We start from the raw sequence: 5,987 nt of genomic DNA, 5'->3' as shown, positions 1-5,987 counted from the left end.
AGGGGAATTATGTTTTTAGAAATGTTTACAAATTCATTAAATATTAAAAGCTGAAATGTCTTCAGTGAATAAGTATTCAACCCCTTTGTTAAGGCACACCTAAATAAGTTCATGAGTAAAAATGTTCTTAACAAGTCGCATAATAAGTTGCATGGACTTACTCTCTGTGCAATAATAGTGTTTAACATAATTTTTTAATGACTACCTCATGTCTGTAGCCCACACATACAATTAATTATCTGTAAAGGTCCCTCAGTGGAGCAATGAATTTCAACCACAAAGAACAGGGAGGTTTTCCAATGCCTCGCAAAGAAGGGCACCTATTGATAGATGGGTAAAAATGAAAAAAGCAGACATTGAATATTTTTTGAGCACGGTGCATGGTATTAATTACACTTTGGATGATGTATCAATACACCGAGTCACTACAAAGATACAGGCGTCCTTCCTAACTCAGTTGCCAGAGAGGAAGGACACCGCTCAGGGATTTCACCGTGAGGCCAATGGTAACTTTAAAACAGTTAAAGAGTTTACTGACTGTGACAGGAGAAAACTGATGGATCAACAACATTGTAGTTGACAGAGTTAAAATAAGGAAGCCTGTACAGAATCAAAATATTCCAAAACATGCATCCTATTTGCAACAAGACACTAAAGTAAAACTGCAAAATATGTCCTGAATACAAAGTGTTATGTTTGGGGAAAATCCAACAAAACAAATCATGGAGTAACACTCTTCATATTTTGAAGCATGGTGGTAGCGGCATCATGCTATAGGTATGCTTGTCATCGGCAGAGGACTAGGGAGTTTTTTAGGATAAAAAGAAACAGAATGGAGCTAAGCACAGGCAAAATCCTAGAAGAAAACCAGGTTCAGTCTGACAAATTCCCCTTTCAGCAGGTCAATAACCTTAAACACAAGGCCAAATCTACACTGGAGATCCTTACCAAGATGACATTGAATGTTCCTGAGTGGCCTGGTTACAGTTTCGACTAAAATCATCTTGAACATCAAATCAAATATTATTTGTTACATGCGCCAAATACAACAGGTGTAGACCTTACCGTGAAATGCTTACTTACAAGCCCTTAACCAACAATGTAGTTCAAGAAATAGAGTTAAGATAATATTTACTAAATAAACTAAAGTAAAAAATAAAAAAAAACACAAGAAAATTACATAACAATAACGAGGCTATATACGGGGGATACCGGTACCGAGTCAATATGTGGGGGTACAGGTTAGTTGAGGTATTTTGTATAGTGACTATGCATAGATAATAAACAGCGAGTAGCAGCAGTGTAAGAAGAGGGGGGTCCTGGATATAGGTCCTGGATGGTCCTGGATGGCAGGAAGCTTGGCCCCAGTGATGTACTGGGCCGTACGCACTGCCCTCTGTAGCGCCTTACGGTCAGATGCCGAGCAGTTGTTCTCGATGGTGCAGCTGTAGAACCTTTTGAGGTTCTGGGGACCCATGCTAAATCTTTTCAGTCTCCTGAGGGGGGAAATGTGTTGTCGTGCCCTCTTCACAACTGTCTTGGTGTGTTTGGACCATGATAGTTCGTTGGTGGACACCGAGGAACTTGAAACTCTCGACCCACTCCACTTCAGCCCCGTTGTTAATGGGGGCCTATTCGGACCTCCTTTTCCTATGGTCCACGATCAGCTCCTTTGTCTTGCTCACATTGAGGGAGAGGTTGTTGTCCTGGCACCACACTGCCAGGTCTCTGACATCCTTTCTATAGGCTGTCTCATCGTTGTCGGTGATCAGGCCTACCACTGTTGTGTCGTCAGCAAACTTAATGATGGTGTTGGAGTCATGCTTGGCCACGCAGTCGTGGGTGAACAGGGAGTAAGCACGCACCCCTGAGAGGCCCCAGTGTTGGGGATCAGTGCGGCAGATGTGTTGTTGCCTACCCTTACCACCTGGGGGCGGCCCATCAGGAAGTCCAGGATCCAGTTGCAGAGGGAGGTGTTAGTCCCAGGGTCCTTAGCTTAGTGATGAGCTTTGTGGGTACTATGGTGTTGAATGCTGAGCTGTAGTCAATGAACAGCATTCTCACATAGGTGATCCTTTTGTCCAGGTGGGAAAGTGCAGTGTTGAGTGCGATTGAGATTGCGTTATCTGTGGATCTGTTGGGGCGGTATATGAATTGGAGTGGGTCTAGGGTTTCCAGCATGATGGTGTTGATGTGAGCCATGACCAGCCTTTCAAACATCTATAGCAAGACTTAAAAATGGTTTAGAATTCAGGTGTGCAAAACTCTTAGACTTACCCAGAAAGACTCACACCTGTAGTTGCTGCCAAAGGTGATTCTAACATGTATTGACTCAGGGGTGTGAATACTTGTGTACTGTAAATGAGATATTTCTGTATTTCGTTTTTAATAAATGTTCAAACACTTCTAAAAACATGTTTTCACTTTGTCATTATGGGGTATTGTGTGTAGATGGGTGAGAAAAATAAATACATGTAATCCATTATGAATTCAGGCTGTAACACAACAACACGTGGAATAAGTCAAAAGGTATGAATACTTTCTGACGGTACTGTACTTGGCAGTGTGTACTGTATTGTAAAGTAGGTAGATGCTGTTTGAATTTGTGATCTTATGAAGTGTGAAGTTGATGCAAGTGTACACAGTGTGTATGAATGTGAGAATGTGACAGGGTTGTGGTGAGTTGAAGATAACCATTCAATTTTAAGTTTATAGTCAATTGAGGCTTTTTTTAAAGACTTGATTGAGGAAAAATGATGAAGTAGTTTATAAGTGTGTATGTGTTCAAATGGTCCACTGGAGGGAGCTCTGAGCCTCATAATATTATGTATTTCCTGTTGCCTTGAAATTCACCCCAGACACATGGCCACATTAGAGGAGAGATACTGTATATCACCATAGGATGTCTTTCCACAGCAATGATAGATAAGTCACATTACCTTCAAATTATAACGTTCTATCTGCAAAAATATGATTCTAAGATAATTGGCTTTAAAGTACCAAACCCCCTCATTGGCTTGAATGGTGTGAGCAATTTAAAAAATATATTTTATTATTTTTAACTTAACATGAATTGGTGTATTTAAAGTACTATATTGGTAGAGAACATTTTACAGAACAAGGCTACGACAATTACTACATTTTGACAAAATGCAGATAGAACCTTAATAATTCAAAGCTTTCACAGATGTCAACCATGATTCTCAGAATATAGTCTTATAAATAATGAGGTAAATTGATGTCCTTCATATTTTCTAAGATGAGTGAAGGTTTTTTTCAGTGAAGTTATTATTTTTTTTACAAAAAATATTTACGCCTTTCTTGTCAGTTCACTACAGTTACAGCTTAACAGTAACATTAATTGAACAGGTTGTTAGAATATATATGATTTACCACCTATTATAATTTGCCTGTTTTGCAACTGCTGATGACATAGGCAAAGAAATACTGCAGAGCATTTCAAACTGTCAGGCTATTCATAAACTCCTCCTTGTCATATATTCTCCATGTCCAACCTTATGAAACCAGCATCATAATATGACAATGATGTGACAATTCTTTAGAAAACAAGGTTGATACAATTGTCATCTTTACAACTACAAATAGCTAGAAATAGACAATGTACCCATTCAGAATCAAACTGGAGATACCTTATAATGCCTGCTATTGTGGTGCTAAACTGCACAGAGAACCTTCAGAATCACAGAAGCCCCGAGCTAGATTGTAAACACAGAGCGTGCGTTCCAAATGGCCCATAGGGCTCTGCTCAAAAATAGTGCACTATATACTATAATAGGGTGCCATTTGAGACACACTCATGGAGCCTACCAGGAATCTGATTCGTTACATATCGTCCTCCTGCGGGGGTGAAGCTTCTGTGTGAGCCAATAGGATGGCAGCGTAATCTTAGATATGTTAAGAACCATTGTGGTAAGCCTGCCAGTCTTCTTTAGAAAGCATCGATTAATTTATTCATAGACACAGAGGCATGCTTAGCTCTGCAGGATAGAATGCATGTGTCATTGTTTGTTGTAGGAAAAGTGGAAAAGATCCAATAACTTTGGTTTAGGTGCCAGATACGGAGGAATATGGTAGGCATTGGACAAAAGGTATGACATGCCAGGAGGTTCCTCAGATACAAAGATAAAGAAGCTGAACTATCATGTGAAGAATCTATTTATACATTATGCAAATGTTTTGTTATTCCTACTTTTAGCAGAACTTAAGGTCTTGGATGTTGTGATGTTTTGATGTCTTTGAAGTCAACAGGTAAAGAGCTAATTGATGTTGCTCTACATTCTGTTGCTCGAAAACAGTTACATTTTGGACTTTTCTTTTTTATGTTTTTCATTTGTACTGTACATTGGTGATTTACATGGGGATTGCCTTTGCAAGATCCCTATCATTTTGTAATCATCATAAAATTGTAACATTTCATGTGTTTGACATGTGTTGACATGGAACACTAGTGTCATTCACTGTTGAAGTAGGAGAGTGACATAAATGGCTTTCGAATCTAATCCATGGCCTGTTCTGCCCTCATTCCCATTCAGCTCTAGCTGTCTGTGTGGTTAATGATATTCCCATTAGGTGCCCTGTGGGACCCTATAGTGGGTTGAGGAGGGCTGGGGAGGGCTGGGGAGGACTGCTCCTGCTGCTCCCACATGGGGACACCCTTTGTGTCTGGATAGACGACACACACTGAGGATGTTAACACCATCCCCTGCCTAACACCCTCCCCAATGCACGCACGCACGCAAGCACACAGGCACAGTCACATACACACACACACACACACACACACACACACATAAATCCTTCAGTGTCTCAGTTTCACTCCTTTTTCATTCTTTCTTACCAATTCACTGACAAAAAAAGCACATATGCTGTCATGTGCGTGCATACACACGCTCACGCACACACACACTCAGACACATTTAGACACACACACACACACACACACACACACACACACACACACACACACACACACACACACACACACACACACACACACACACACACACACACACATGCACACACACGCACACCATTACTGTGACAGCAATCACAAATGAAGCGTTAAATGAAGAAACAGATAGCCGTGTTCTCAGGGGAGTGGGGCTCCACTCCCTATTCAAAGGGAATGTGTGGCTGAGACCAAAGAGTCATTAGCTTCACAAAGAAAGACAGACAGACAGACAGACCCTCCTTTTCGCCTCACCACTTCACTAGCCAATTAAAGGTTAGCCCTCCACAAAAGAGCATCCATCGGGGGAGAGAGACGCAGCCCCAGTAACACCGGCCCTGATAGGACACCACTGATCTATGGTTACATCCCAAATGGTACCCTATTCCCTATGAAGTGCACTATTTTTCACCAGGACCTTACGGGGCTCTGGTCAAAACTAATACACTATAAAGGGAATATAATGCCATTTGAGACGCCGCCTATCTGTCATCTCTGGATGGCCAAAACAACCCAGAGAAAAAGGCTTCACTCCACAGCCCCCTGCCTGGTCCAGTCCCCTGCAGCTTGTTTGGTTTCTCCAGCTAAATGCTTCCAGTGTGTAGAGTTTTTTTTTCAGCCTCTCATGGATATTTGAGATTGAGAAGAGCCCTGCAGTAACTGTTACTTCTGCAGCTCTCAGACTGCTCCTGACCAGTAGTTTTTTGTGTGAGTGTCAGAGGCTCTTTGTCAACATTCCGCTCTTGTTTGTTTCTTTATCTTTTTAAGGCTTGAGCGGAGCACGTTGTGAGAGAGGGAGCAAGAGAGAGAGAGAGAGAGAGAGAGAGAGAGAGAGAGAGAGAGATGGAGACGGAGCAAGATGGAACAAGATGGTGCCGACAGACATGGTCGCCCTGTTCCTAGCGCCTAACAAACTTTGCCATATATTTTTTTTTGTATTATTTCTTACATTATTTGCTCAGAACATTTCTTGCAATATTAGCTATTCCGGAAATAAATTTTGTATATTAGATCAGCG

Source organism: Salvelinus namaycush, chromosome 32 (assembly GCF_016432855.1).
Source record: "Salvelinus namaycush isolate Seneca chromosome 32, SaNama_1.0, whole genome shotgun sequence".
Lineage (NCBI taxonomy): Eukaryota > Metazoa > Chordata > Actinopteri > Salmoniformes > Salmonidae > Salvelinus > Salvelinus namaycush.
The sequence above is the reverse complement of the archived record's forward strand: the minus strand, read 5'-3'. Positions refer to the sequence as shown.